The following is a 15,265-nucleotide window of genomic DNA, read 5'->3' as shown; positions in this document are numbered from 1 at the left end:
CTGCTATTCTATTTCAAATTATATTAAAAGAGGGCAGATAGATTTTTGAAATATTGAGCAGTTGAGGTCTATGCGGATCAAGCATAAAAGAGGTGTTGAGGTCTGGGTTGGCCCAGCCATGATCTGATAGAATGGGGGAACAAGCTGAAGGGAACGAATGCCCTACTCCTGCTCCGATTCCTTGAGGTTCCTTTTCATTTTGTTTGTTTCCAAAGAAGAGCGTGATACAATGTGCTAAAGATCTCAGATGTTGTGAAAAAGTGGTGTTTATGTACTGATTCAGATGGCATTGATTCATCAATCACAGCTATTCAGTCATGAGTAGGAAGGCAATTCCCTCCATGAATAAAGGAAATCTACTGCAGAGCTCACACAAAGGCAATTCTTGCCCTCTGCAAACTCTCCCATCACATTACCCAACATATCAGCGAAAGCAGGACGCATTGCGCATGTTCTCGCCAACAAAGGGACTCCGGGTGATTGATGTCAGCACCGGACCAATGAATGGATGGCGGGCGGAGCTGGAGGACCTAGCGGGACGTTGGTCCTCCAACCAATCAACGTGAATGAAGGGCGGAGCTAAACTAAACCATGTGATCACCCTCGCGCGCAGCGCACAGTCACTGTAATGAATGCTCGGGAAGTTATGGAGAGAAAGGATACGGTAAGGAAAGAAATAAACAGGGAAATGGGAGAAAAACTGTGTTGCTATGAGCGGAGAGGTTTTACAAACAAATTGTGCACGTCAGAAAACACAAATTTGAACGTCCCAGTCCCGTGTTTGTCGTAAATGAGGAATTACCTCAGCGCGGCTGCAGGCCTGAGTGAGCGCCGCCATCTTTATTCGGGACACGTGCGCGGCCGCCATCTTTGTAGGGGGCAAGGTGCAGCCAGGCGCATGTGCAGCCTTTCTCGAGAAAGAGTCATTGTGATCATAGCAGCCAATACTGCTCTGATTCACCTCTGGGCTCCCTCATCACCACTTTGTCAATATCTAGCTTCCTCAGTCTCGAACCATGGGTGTATTTTTGGTCTGTTTACTACTGTATTATGACTTTTATGGACCCTTTGTAAATGAGTTTTTCGCTGTGGCCCAGCCCCTGACCATGTGCTGCTCTATTATCAGATTACTTTTTTCTTGAATATTTTTGACAGTCAACAATTCTTTTTTCCACCAAGCAAGTGTATTTTCCTTCCATTTCTGACTATCAAATTCTGCACCATTTTCATTCCCTGTAATCAATTTTGCACTCCCTGAAACATCAACTGTGTTTCTCCTTCCACAGATACCAGTGATTAATGCCAAAGCCCTGTTGCTTGTGGAGAGGGTGATGTTTGACTTTCTTGTACAGCTGCAGTTTGTGTGGTGAAGGTGCTCCCACAATGTGGTTGGGTAAGAGACATTACAGAGTATTCATTACAGCAACAGTGATGATTTGAAGATAATGTCCAATTAAAGAACAGTTTGTAGTTTTGTTATCCTACTTATAATTTCACAAAAATACGATTGAGAACTTAAAACATATGGCCAGAGATGGAGATATTAGGTCAGGTGACCAAAAGCATTGCCAAAAAGCAGGTTTTGAGGGATGTCTTAAAGGTGGAAAGCAGACCTGTGAGGTTTTGGCTACGAATTTAAGACCATGCTGCTTCAGCAACTGCAGAAACAGCCACACAGGTGAAGTAATGAATTAACAAATGGTTGGGAGTCTCGAAGAAAAAGGGTTGTCGAGGTCTCACAGTGTGTAGGGTGCAGGGAGCTAGGGATTATCACAGCCAGGAATTAAATCAAGTGTGAGACTTTTAAATTGAGGGATGTTGGCCAGGTGCTGGCAGGTGAGACTAGATTGGGTTTGGATATCTGGTCGGCATGAAAAGGTTGGACCGAAGGGTCTGTTTCCTTGCTGTACATCTCTATGACTGTATGCTGTTCATTTTAGTTAGGAGCCTTTTGATTAATCAACAAGCAGAGATTTAGACTTTTTTGAGATTACAGGGAGGTTGAATGTGGGAAGCTGGCCCTGAGTGTGTTTGGAAAATGGAAGTATGAGCTGAGACAAGGGTGGAATCAGCTAGAAATAGTGGTCTTGGCGTGGGACTGAGTTATCACACTCTCCACACCTCTGGGATTCAGCTGGTTGCCAGATTGTGAATCAGGGCGGTAACACAATCGGGAGCTGAGTGGCCCTGGTGGAGCCTAAAATGAGTGTCACTCAGCTGGCTGTTGCTGAGCAGCTGCTGCTTGATAGCCCTGTTGATGACATCTTCCATCACTTTACTGCTGATCGAGTGTGGACTGATAGAGGGAAATTGCCTGGGTTGGATTGCCCTGTGTTGTTGTGTTGAACATCCCTGGGCAATGTTCTACATTCTCGGTAGATGCCAGTGCTGGAGCGGTACGTGGCTTGGTGGGTGGCAAGTTCTGGAGCACAAGCCATCAGTATTATTGCCAGAATATTGGCAGGGCCCGTAGCCTTTGCACTACTTAACCATTTCTTGATGTTATTCAAACTGAATCGAACTGGCTTAAAACTCACATCTGTGATGTTAGAAACCAGAAGAGAAGGCTGAGATGGATCATCCCACTTTGCACTTCTGACTGAAGATTGCTGCAAATGCTGTCATCTTACCTGATGCATGGATGTGTGAGGCCCCTCCATCAGTAAGGGTGGGGATTTCTGTGATGCTTCCTCCAGTGAGTTGTTTAATTGTCCATCACCGTTCACAACTGGATGTGGGAGAACTGCAGAGCTCCGATCTGTTCCATTGGATGTAGGATCGTTTAGCTCTGCTTGCTGCTGATGCTGTTTGATATGCAGGTAGTTCTGTTTGATAGCTTCACCAGGTTGGCACTTCATTTTTAGGACTGCCTGTTGCTGCTGATGGCATGCCCTCCTTTCCTGTCCATTGTGATGGGTGAGAGCAGGATTTACAAACCCATGAGATTTCAGATTGTGCTGGAGTACAGTTCTGCTGCTGTTGATGTCTCACAGTGCCTCAGAGATACCCAGTTTGAACTGTGATAATGTCACTCAACACGATGGAGGTTTTTCTCAACTTTATGGAAAGACTTTGTCTCCGAAAGGAATGTGTGATGGTTGCTCTTACTGATACTGTCATGGCCAGATGTATCTCCGCTGTTCAATTCATAACAATTAGATCAAGTATGTTTTACACTCTTGTTGGTTCCCTCGCCACCTGCTGCAGACTCAGTTGAGCAGCTATATAATTTCGGACCTGACCATCTCAGTCAGTAATTCTGTTGCAGAACTAGTCTCGATAGTGGACATTGAAATCCTGTACCCAGAGTACGTTTGACACCATTTTACTTCCTCAGTGCTTCCTCCAAATGTTGTTCATCATGAAGGAGAACTGATCCATCAGCTTTGGGAGCACGGTACGTGGTAATCAGCAGGAGCCATGAGACTTTCTGGTCTCCGGAGCCAATGCTGTATACTCCCAGGGCAAATCCTCCCTGTCTGTACACCACGGTGCCACCACCTCTGCCTGGTCTGTCCTGCTGGTGGGGCAGGACATATCGAGAGATTTCAGGAGAAAGTGAAGACTGCAGATGCTGGAGATCAGAGTCAAGAGTCTGGTGCTGGAAAAGCACAGCAGGTCAGGCTGATGAAGGGCTTAGGCTCGAAACGTCGATTCTCCTGCTCCTCGGGTGCTGCCTGACTGTTGTGCTTTTCCAGCACCACTCTCTCGACATCTAGGGATGGTGATGGTGGTGTCTGGTCATTGTTTGTAAGGGATGATTCTGTGAGTATGAGTATGTCAGGCTCTTCCTTGATTGGTCTGTGAGACAGCTCTCCACATTTTGGCACCAAAAACCATATGTTTGTGAGGAGGATGTTGCAGCATCGAGAGGTCTGATTCTGTGGTTGTAATTTCTGGTGCCTTGTTAGTTGCCAACTGGTCCATCCAGTTTCATTCCTGTGTTGAGACTTTGCAGTGATTAATACAGTGAGTAGCTGGCTGTGCCGCTGTCAGTTTGGCAGGATTTTTTTCGCCATTGACAATGGTTTCATGGAGATCAGAAGATTCCTAATACGTTGTTTTTTTTCTTGTATTCAGATTCCACCATCTGCCAAGACGGGATTCGAACCAGGACTTCAGTCGTTTGTTTTAATATTCTGGATAAAAGCTAAATACATCAGGTTTGTTCACTCCTTTTAAATATCACTAACCCTTGTTTTGTTTCTGTGTAAAACACTGTCCATCATCCTGTCTCCTCAATCCTCCCCTCCAGCAACGAGTGAGGAGCCCATGGAGTTTCTCTGTCACTAAGACTGAGATAATCCGATCTCCTGCTTCTCACCCTCCCGCTAGACCACCGAGCCAAACTGCATCACGTGGTGTTCCTGGTTTTTGTCCGAAACCTACATCTTTCTCCAGTCTCTTGTCAAGCCTTATCAGAGCTCACCTTGACCCTTTACCCGAATCTCGCTAAACTCATTTTCCAACTCTCTTTCCTCCCTGGCGCGTCATCACCCCCCCTCGCCAATTCATAGATATTGCTCCTTGTTCTGTCTGTTGGTCTTTTCTGGTTATGTCCTTCTCTCACATTCTGTGAAAAACTAATATTTGACCTCACCGTTGTTGGAAAATCCTGCTCCATCTCCACTCTCCATTTCCTTTCTGAATTCCTTGCATTTGGTGTCCCTCAACGATCTATCCTTGGTCTCTCCTGTATCTCACGTACATAGTGCCAGGAGGTGATATCATCCAAAAACACTGTGTTAGGTTTGACATGTACACTGACGATGCCCAGCTCTCCCTCCCCATCATCCCTCTCCATTACTCCACTGTTACTCAGTTATCAAACTGCTTATCACATGCCCACTACTCGATTAGCTGCAATTTCCTGCAATGAAACATTGTCACGGTTAAACCCATTGCCTTACCTTTACCTTTCTACTGCGCCCCTCCCTCCCACTGGGAACTCTCTGAGGCAGAATGACCCTCTTCACAATATTGCTGTTACATCTGACCCCAAGGTGACCTTCTGATCAGACATCCACACAATCCCAATCTCTGAAACGTTGCTTTTCTCCACCTCACCCCAGCTCCATTGCTACTGAAACCCCTTACCCGTGCCGGTGTCGCCTTGATGAATCCAAAACAGAACCCTTGATTCTGTGACTCAGAATCTGGTTTCAGACTCCCCTCTCAGTATTTACCCGCAGGTACATCCTCTCAGTATTTATCCTGTCAAACCCCTTAAGAATTCCATCTGTTTCAATGAGATCACCTCTCTTTCTCCAAAATCCAGTGAGTAGAGTCCCAACCTTTTCAGCCTTTATTTAAAAGATTGTCCCTCCAAACCAGGGATCATCTCATTGAATCTTCCCTGAAATGCCTCCAATAAAGTGACACATTTCCTGATCTAAAGGGACCAAAACCGCTCTCATTACTGCAGATATGGTGGTCTCACCAGCACTTCAACACGTTACTCTCAGGTATATACTCCAAGCTCTAATACTGAACACCTTTGAAACAAAATATTCCATTCCCTTTCCTGGTTCCCTGTTGTAACTTTGTGGTAGCTTTCTGTGTTTCCTGAACAATTACCCCTTGTCCCTTTGTGGTGCAGCTTTCTACGGTTTCCACCATTTAAATAGTACTTTGTTCTTTTATTATCTCCTCCAAAATGAGCAACTTCCCATTTTCCCAAGTTACACCCCATCTGGCAACTTGTTGCCCCCTTCTCCTGTGCATCTCTCTCTTTTCATAATCCTCTTAGACCTTTACAGTTATGCCTTTTCTAGGAGATAACCCCCCTTCCCATTCTTCCAAACATTTAGTGGGAACACTGGGCAGTGGGAAGCAGACAGAGTTGCTATCTTTTTAGGGATACGCTTTGGAGTGATTGGGAGGATCTTCCTACCCATTGATCAGGATGGAAACAACTTGCCCATCGTCAGGCATTAGCCTTTCACACCCATATCTTATTGATGAGGCAGAGCGGCAGCACGGAATGAAAGAAAAGAAAGTAATTCTTGTTCCCCATATCTCACTGACGCTTGGACCATTTTCTCCAATGTGTCAAAGAACTGCTGTGTTCAGTCACATGAGATCGCAAGTGGGCGGCACGGTGGCACAGTGGTTAGCACTGCTGTCTCACAGCGTCAGAGACCGGCGTTCAATTCCCGCCTCAGACGACTGACTGTGTGGAGTTTGCACGTTCTCCCTGTGTCTGCATGGGTTTGCTCCAGGTACTCCGGTTTCCTCCCACAGTCCAAAGATGTGCAGGTCAGGTGAATTGGCCATACTAAATTGCCCGTAGTGTTAGGTAAGGGCTAAATGTAGGGGTATGGGTGGGTTGTGCTTCGACGGGGCAGTGTGGACTTTTTGGGCCGAAGGGCCTGTTTCCACACTGTAAGCAATCTAATCTAATCAAGTTGGAATATCCTAGAAACCCACAGATTTCCCCCTGAGTTGACTGCTGTTCTCCTCAAGGGGAATATGTACATTAATTCTGGGTCACAAGGAGGGGATGGTGTGGGTTTCTAACCTGAACTGAGAGTGACAGATTTTATAAACTTGTATTACAGGATATTACAGGTGGACATTCAGATGGTAATCTCAGTAAATATTCTGCCAAACTCTGATTGAATTACTCAGTATATCAGGACCTGGATATTCGCATTGTGTGTGTGAGTATTGTGTTCCAGATCAATCCCATTCGCTGCTTAAAAATTCTCCTTTGAATCATCGCATTCTCTCAAAAGGTCTCCCAAAACCTTCAATGTGTCATGTAATCCTTTTATGATGACCTGATGAGTGTAAGGTTTATTATTCGAATGTGTAATTTTTGTACAAGGATGTCTCAGAGAGGGAACAGAATATTCTTAAAGGGGAGAATAACCATTTTGCGGGGAGGCTGTTGTTTATTGATATCAATGACATCGGGATAGAGAGTTCACATTATTGGATCATTGGAATCTCTTGTGGGGTAGAATTGACCTCCATCAGAAGGATGGATTGTACTGGGAGTGGAAGGGAACAGTTGCTAGTGCTATTCAGGAGGCATTAAACCAGTGAAGGAATGTGGGTAAACCCAGAGAGAGAGTGAGGGAAGAGCTAAGTTTGACGCTGGCACAGTTCAGACGTCAAACAGTCAAGGCAGACAAGGGCAAGGCACAGAATGAGCAGTTACACTGCATTTATTTCAATGCAGGAGGCCCGGTAGGTCGGGTAGAGGAGCTCAGGGTATGGTTTTGAACATCGCACTGAGATATAATAGCAAACACAGAGGCATGACTTAATGATGGATAGGGCCAGCAGCTTAATGTTTGAGTGTATAGATGCTATAGCAAAGATCGAAAGGGGGCAACAGAGGAGGGGGAGAGGTATTTTTTATTATGGATAACATTACAGCTGGGCTTCAAGAGGGTATTCCTGGGAGTACATCCAGGCAGGTTATATAGGTGGAACTGAGAAATAAGAAAGGGATGATCTCCTTATTGGGATGGTACTATTGACCCCCCCTCCCCCTTCCCCAATAGTCAGCAGGGAGTTGAGAAGCAAATTTACTAAGAGATGACTTCTCTGTAAGAATAGTATGGTTGTGTACAAGACTTGACCTTCTTTGTTATTCATTCACAGGACGAGGGTGTCACTGGCTGGGCCCAAAGGGCAGTAAAGAGTCAACCACATTGCTGTGGGTCTGGAGTCACATGTAGGCCAGACCAGGTAAGGATGGCAGATTCCTTCCCTGAAGGATATTAGCGAATCTGATGTTTTTTTCGCAGTAATCAACAATGGATTCATGGTCTTTAATAGATTCTTAATTCCAAACTTTTATTGAATTCACATTCCACTGTCTGCCGTGACGGGATCCAAACCCTGGGCCCCAGAATGTTATCTGGGTGTCTGGATTATCCATCTAGTGATAATCTCACTAGGCCATTTGGCAGGGTGAGTGACTGAGGTCTCCGTAGGGCAGCACATCAGCACCAAAGATCCCATGGTCTCTGCGGAAGATAGAAAGGGCTGGGGAGGGAGATATATCCCTAGTGGTGGGGTCTGACTGCAGGTAGCGGACATAGCAGAGGTTAATGGAGATTAGTGGGTGGCAGGTGAGGACCGGGGGATTATATTCTTATTGTGGTTGGAGGGGTGGGGGGAAGGCGGAGGTACAGGAAGTGGAGGATATGCGTTGGAGTGCATTGTTGATCAAGTGGGAGGGAAATCCGGTCCTTGAAAGAGGAAACCTTTCTGGGATGTCCTGGAGTGGAATTGCATCTCCTGGGAGCAAATATGGCAGAGGCGAAGGAATTGGGAGTACAGAATCACGTTTTTACAGGAGAGCAAAAAGGGGACTTGAAATATCTCTAGGAAATAGTTTAAGGAGAATCCAAAGAGATTTTACAAATACATTAAGGATAAAATAATAACCAGACGGAGAATAGGACCCCTTAAAGATCAACAAGGCCATCTATGGAACAACAAGATGTGGGAGAAATACTATGCTATTCTATTCTAGAGAGTTTGGAGAAATAAATAGTGATAACTTGAAAAGTGTCTAGATTACAGAGGGGGAAGTACTGGATGTCTTAAACAGTAGCAAGGTGGATAAATCCCTGGGTCCTGATCAGGTGAATACCAGAAATTTGTGGAAAGCTAGGAAGTTGATGGCAGTGCCCCTCCCTGATGTATTTATATCATTGTTTGTGAAAGGTGAGGTGCTGGAAGTTGGGTGCCATTATTTTAAAAAGGTGGTAAGGAAAGGCCAGGGAACAAGAGAACAGTCAACCTAACGTCAGTGGTAGGTAAGTTGTTGGAAGGGATTCTGAGGGACAGGATTTACATGTATTTGGAAAGACAAGGATTGATGAGGGATAGTTAACGTGGCTTTGTGTGTGGGAAATTCTCTCTCTCTAACTTGATTGAGTTTTTTTGAAGATGTGACAAAGATGATTGATGAAGGCAGACTGTGGACGTTGTCTATATGGACACTGAACGATGTTCCACAAAGCAGACTGGTTAGCAAGGTTAGATAACATGAAATGTTGGGAGAACTAGCCATTTGGATACAATACTGATTTGAAGGTAGGAGGCAGAGGGTGGTGATGGAGGGTTGCTTTGCGGACTGGAGGCCTGTGAGCAGCATTGTCCTGCATGAATGGATATTGGGTCCTCAAATAAATGACTTGGATGTGAATATATGAGATATGGTCAGTGGGTTTACAGAAGACACCAAAATTGGAGGTGTGGTGGACAATGATGAAGTGGACAAGTTCAGAATGCAACCGTATCTTGACCAGATGGGCCATTGGAGCGAGGAATGGCAGACTGGGTTCAATTTAGACAAATGTAAGCTGTTGGATTTTGGAAAGGCAAATCAGAGCAGGACTTGTACACTTAATGGGAAAGTCCTTGGGAATGTTGCTGAACATAGACACCATGGAGTGCAGGTACATTGTTCCTTGAAAGGAGAATCGCAGGTAGGCAGACTAGTGAAGGTGGGGTTTGGTATGCTTATATTTATTGGTCAATGCATCGAGTACAGAAGCTGGGACGTCAAATTGTGGTTGGACAGGACATTGATTAAGCCATTTCAGGAATTCTGTTTTAAGTTCGAAATTCCCTGTTCTGGAAAGGATGTTGTGAATCTTGAAAGAGTTCAGACAAGATTTACAAAGACTTTGCTAGGGTTGGAGGATTTGGGCTACAGGGGGAGGCTTAATTTCCCTGGAGAGTCAAAGACTGAGAGGTGACTTCATGGAGATTTGTAAAATCATAAGGGGCATGGATAAGGTGAACAGCCAGGGTCTTTTCCTCCCAGTTAGGTTGGATCAAAACAAGATCACATGGGCTTAAGTTGAGAGGGCAAAGATTAAAAACGGATTTAAGGGGCAAAGTTTTCAAGCTGTGTGTGGTGTATGTGTGGAATGTGTGGTGTATGTGTGGAATGAGCTGCCAGATGAAATAGTGGAAGCTGATACAGTTACAACATTTGAAAGGCATTCGATTGAGTACATGAATAGGAAGAGTTTCCAATGATACGGACCAGTAGCTGGCAAATGGAGCTCCATTTGTTGAGGATTCCTATTTGGTGTGGACAAATTGGACCAAAGGTCTGTTTCTGTGCTGTACATCTCTATGACACTAATAAATGAAAATAAGATGTGTTCCTCTTTTGTGGAGAGCTAACAGAAGCACAGATAATTGTCCTTGGAGTTGAGAAGGTTAAGCAGTGATTTTGACCAGGTGCAAATTTGTTTCTAGGATATCTAATCTGCAGAGAGAGTGGAATTGTTAACAATGTCACAATTTTAGTAACAATTTTCAGGTAATTGGCAAATAATGTGAACATTATTTTCTTCAGTAAGTTCTGAGTATCTGGAACAGTCTGAATGGCAGCTGGACACAGACTCAGCAGTTATTCATAAACAGATTTGGAATTTTACTTTTTAAGGGAAGATTTGGGAGGCTATAGGCAAATGGGAAGGGAATTGGGACAGATTTGCAGCATCTCCAGAGGGAGCGTGTACATCCCAAATGGGTTGAATAGTCCCAGACTCTGTGCTCTGTGATACTGCCCCATTGACTGTGAATATTGTAGCTCATCCCAGGGCAGAGAGAGGGAGGATCCCACCACTCACCTCACAATGGGCCCCGATGATTGATGTCAGCACAGGCCAATAGGGGGCAGAGGGCAGTACTGGAGGACCAGTTTGTCCTCCAACCAATCGGAGTGAATGAGGGCATCCTCAAGGCTGGAACTAAAGAAAAGCACATATCGCAGAGATTTGAGAAACTGGAGGACATGAGATAGGGAGCATTCTGTGGCTGGTGAGGATGTATATAAATAAGGAAGAGTTATGAGGCTGGATGAAGTGACAGTGATCGGGAGAGTTGAGGATGGAGGAATTTAGAGTTAGTGAGGATTAGCGTCATAATGTTATACAGCAAGGAAACAGGCCCTGTGGTCCAACCAGTCCATGCCAACCATAATTCCAAACTGAACTAATTGTACCTGCCTCCGCTTAGTCCACATCCATCCAAATATTTCCTATTTATGTACTTATTTGAATGTCTTTTAAATATTGTAATTGTACTCACAGCTCCCACTTCCTCTGGAAGTTCATTTCACACGTATAATCTTTTTTTTAAAAAACCCTAATGTCTTTTCTCAAATCTTTCTAATTTCTTCTCAAAATGAATGCACCCGAGATTTGAACCCCCCTCTCCCCCGGCTATTCACCTTATCTACACTCTTTCTGATTTTGTAAACCACTAATGAGGTCACTTCTCAACCTTGTGCATGCCAGTGAAAAACATTCCCAGCCTATCCAGCCTCTCCTTAAAACACAATCCCTCCATTCATGGCAACATGCTCCAATTTAATAATATCCTTCCTATAACAGCACAAACAGAACTGGACAGAGTATTCCAGAAGAGGCCTCCCCAACGTTCTGTACATCCTCAACGCAACGTCCCCACTCTTGTACTCAAAGGTGTGAACAATGAAGGTAAGTGTGCTAAGTATCTTCTTAACCGCCCTTTCTACATGTAACACAGACTTCAAAGACGTGAACCCCTTGGTCTCTTTGTTCCCATATCACTACTCAAGGCCGTACTTTTATTGAGTGTAAGTCCTACCCTCGTTTGTTTTGTCAGGATGTAATATTTTGCATTTATTCCAATCCAAAAGTCCTTTGAGTTTTAAGGCAGTAGGAGTATAATTAAGAGGGAAATCAGGAGGCAGAAAAGGGACGTGAGATAGCTTTGGCGAATAGGGTTAAGGATAATCCAAAGGGCTTTTGTAAATACATGAGAAACAAAAGGCTAACTAGGGAGAAAATAGAGACCCTCAAAGATCAGCAAGGCAGCCATTGTGTGGAGCTGCAGGCGATGGGCAAGATAGGAAACAAATATTTTGCATCAGTGTTTACTGTGAAGAAGTACCTGAGAGATATAGAATGTGGGGAAATAAATGGTGACATCTTGAAAAATGTCCATGTTATAGAGGAGGAGGAGGTGCTCAATGAGTGGCTAAGGAGCTAGTGCAGGGGGAAAGGATCCACGTTTTTTGGATCGTTGTGATCTCCTCTGGAGTAGAGTTGACCTGCATAAGAAGGATGGATTGTACCTGAATTGGAAGGTGTCTAATATCTAGGCAGGGAGACTTGCTGGTGATACTTGGGAGGCATTAAACAAGTGAGGGAGTGGGTGTAAACCCAAGAAGATAGTGAGGAAAGAGATATGTCTGAGGCTGGTACAGGTCAGAAGTCAAAATGTCAAGGTCGGAAAGGGCAAGGTACAGAATGAGGTCGGACTGAGCAGTTACACTGCATTTACTTCAATGCAAGAGGCCTGGCAGGGAAGGCAGATGAGCTCAGGTTATGGTTTTGAACATGGCACTGGATATTATAGCAATTACAGAGGCATCACTCAGGGATGGATAGGCCTGGCAGCTTAATGTTCCAGGGTATAGATGCTGTAGGAAGAATAGAAAGGGGGACAAGAGAGGAGGGGGAGTGGTATTTTTGATTCGGGATAGCGTTATGTTTTTGCTTAGGGAAGATATTCTTGGGAGTATGCCCAGTGAAGTTATTTAGGTGGAACTGGGAAATAAGAAAGGGATGATCACCTTATTGGAGTTTTCTGCATGGATTTCGTCCGGGTGCTCTGGTTTCCACCCACAGTCCAAAGCTGTGTAGTTTGGGTGGATTATCCAGGCTGAATTTCCCACAGTGTTCAGGGATCTGCAGGTTGGGTGGATTATCCAGGCTGAATTGCCCATAATGTTCAGTGATGTGTAGGTTGGCTGGCCCTGGGAAATGCAATGTTATAGGAGGAGGTTAGGAGGCTCTCCAGGTCAGTATTAATATGGTGGGCTGAATGACCTGCTTCCACACTGTTGGGAGTCTCTGATAATTCTACTAGTTTTAAAATAGTTACAGAAAATAATATACCAGATCTAAAAGTTAAGGTTCTGAATTGGACAAAGGCCAATTTTGACAAGGGAAGAACTTTCATCTGGTCTGCTCTACCATTCAATAAGATCAGGGCTGATCTTCTCATGGCCTCCGCTCCACTTTCCTGCTCTCACCATAACCCTTAATTCTTTTCCTGTTCACAAATCTTCCTTTTGCCTTAAAGGCATTCAAGTTGATAATGTCAAATGCTTCACTCGGCAGGGAATTCCACAGACTCACAACCCTTTAGCTGAAGAAGTTCCTCCTGAACTCAGTCCTAAATCTGCTCCCCCTTATTTTGAGGTAATGCTCTGTAGTTTGACCCGCCCAAGTGGAAATAGCCTCCCTGCTTCTGTCTTATCTATTCCCTTCATAATTTTATTGTTTCCTATCCAACCACCCATTCTTCTAAATTACAATGACTATAGAACCAGTTTTCTGAATCTCTCCACATACACCAATCCTCAACTCCTGACTCAAACTAGTGAACCTCCTCTGTACTCCCTCCGGTGCCAGTCCATCCTTCCTGAAGTAAGGAGACCAAACCTGTACATAGAACTCCAGGTGTGGCCTCCCCAGCACCTTGTACAGCTGCAGCATAACCATCCCTCTAGCAAGGAAGGACAATATTCCCTTCACTGTCTTAATTACCTGCTGCACCTGCAAACCAACTTCCTGTGATTCATGCACAAGGACACCCAGCTCCCTCTGCACAGCAGCATGGTGCACGTTCTCACTATTTCATCATCCAGTTTGTTGTTAGTCCGACCAAAATGGATGACCTCACATATCCCAACATTGAACTCCATCTGCCAGATCCTTACCCACTCGCGTAACTGATCTGTATCCCTGTGCAGACTTACAGTGGCCTCTGCACACATTGCTCTACCTCATCTTTATATCAAATGTGAACTCTGACACTGTACACTTGGTCCTCAACTCCAAAACATTTGTGTAAATTGCAAACAGTTGTAGTGCCAACACAAAATCCAAACACCCATTTATCACCATTCTTTACTTTTTGTTGGTTAACCGATCCTGTATCAATGATAATTACCCATAATGCTGTGCATCTTTACCTTATTCAGCAGCCTTTTGTGTGGCAACTTATCGAATGCCTTATGGAAATCCAGGTACACCACATCCACCGAGTCCCCCTTGTCCAATGCACTCATCGTATCCTCAAGTAATTCCAGTAAACGTGTTAAACGTGACCTGCCTTTCATGAATCCATGCTGTGTCTGCTCAATGAGACAATTTCTACCCAGATATCTCACCACTACTTCCTTGAGAGGTTCAAGCATTTTCTCCACTACAGAAGTTAAGCTAACGGATCCTTTTTGAAAAATAGTGGCACCGCATTTGCAGCTTCCAGTCTGTCAAAACTAGACATCCAACAAATTTTAGTGAATTATCACGAGGTCTATTTGTTATCCTCTCCTCCCCTCCCCCCAACGTCTCTTTTAGTCCCTGGGATGCATTCCATCAGAGTCAGGAGACCCATCTACCTTTAGGCTGTTATCTTTCCCAACATTACCTCTTTCCTGAGAATGATTGCTTCTGTATCCTCATCTGCCATTGCCTCCATAGGCCTGCGACAATGAGAGTATATAGACAGTATGTTCCTGTTGAGGCCAAGGTTGGTAGGTGTAAAGAGTGCTGCCTGACGAAAGAAATTGAGGGCCTAGTCGAGAAAATGAAGGAAGGATATGGCAGGTACAGAGAGCTGTGTTTGTGTGAATCCCTAGAGGACGAAAAGGACAGTAGGAGTATACTCGAGGTAAACCATGAGGGCAAAAAGGGGACATGAGATAGCTTTAGGAAATAAGTTTAAGGAGAATCGAAGGTGATTGTACAAATACACGAAGGACATACGAGTAACCAGGCAGAGAATAGGTACCCGCAAAAATCATCAAGGCTGTCTGTGGAACCGCAGGAGGTGAGAGCGATTCTGTATGAGCGGAGAGGTTTTACAAACAAAATGTACACATCGGAAAACATGAATTTGAACGTCCCAGTCTCGTGTTTTCATTAAACGGGGAATTGCCTCAGTGTGGCTGCAGGCATGAGTGACCGCCAACATCTTTATTCGTGGCAAGAATTCACTGGACACGTGCGGAGCCGCCAGCTTTGTCGGGGGCAAGGTGCAGCCAGGCGCAGGTGCAGCCTTTCTCTGGTACAGAGTCATTGGGCAGGATTTACACAGAACACATTCAATCTCAGAGAAATGGATGTTTATTTCTGGATTTGATTTGTCATTCATTTTAAATGATTTGGTATCGTAAATGAGTTTGCAGGTCATACAAAATTGGAGGTATTGTGGATAATGA

General features: G+C 44.6%; 1 long non-coding RNA gene across 2 annotated transcripts in view; it reads left to right on the top strand.

Annotated features, from left to right (window-relative positions):
* The first annotated feature begins 956 nt into the window (after nt 1–956).
* Nucleotides 957–15,265, top strand: part of LOC122547971 (uncharacterized) — a 34,106-nt gene continuing 19,797 nt past the window's right edge. The window contains exons 1-5 of one of the 2 annotated variants that reach the window (XR_015760804.1): nt 957–1,031; nt 1,287–1,393; nt 4,081–4,163; nt 6,561–6,662; nt 7,615–7,707. This is a non-coding gene — a long non-coding RNA (uncharacterized LOC122547971). Of the gene's footprint in view, nt 1,032–1,286; nt 1,394–4,080; nt 4,164–6,560; nt 6,663–7,614; nt 7,708–15,265 lie in introns of those variants that run through there. The other variant, XR_015760803.1, reaches the window with a different exon arrangement.

The sequence above is a fragment of the Chiloscyllium plagiosum genome, unplaced genomic scaffold (assembly GCF_037043375.1).
Source record: "Chiloscyllium plagiosum isolate Xiang-an unplaced genomic scaffold, Cpla_swu_hap1 HiC_scaffold_21, whole genome shotgun sequence".
In the NCBI taxonomy this organism is placed as follows: Eukaryota; Metazoa; Chordata; class Chondrichthyes; order Orectolobiformes; family Hemiscylliidae; genus Chiloscyllium; species Chiloscyllium plagiosum.
Note: the sequence above shows the minus strand (reverse complement) of the source record. Positions and strands in the feature narration are given on the sequence as shown.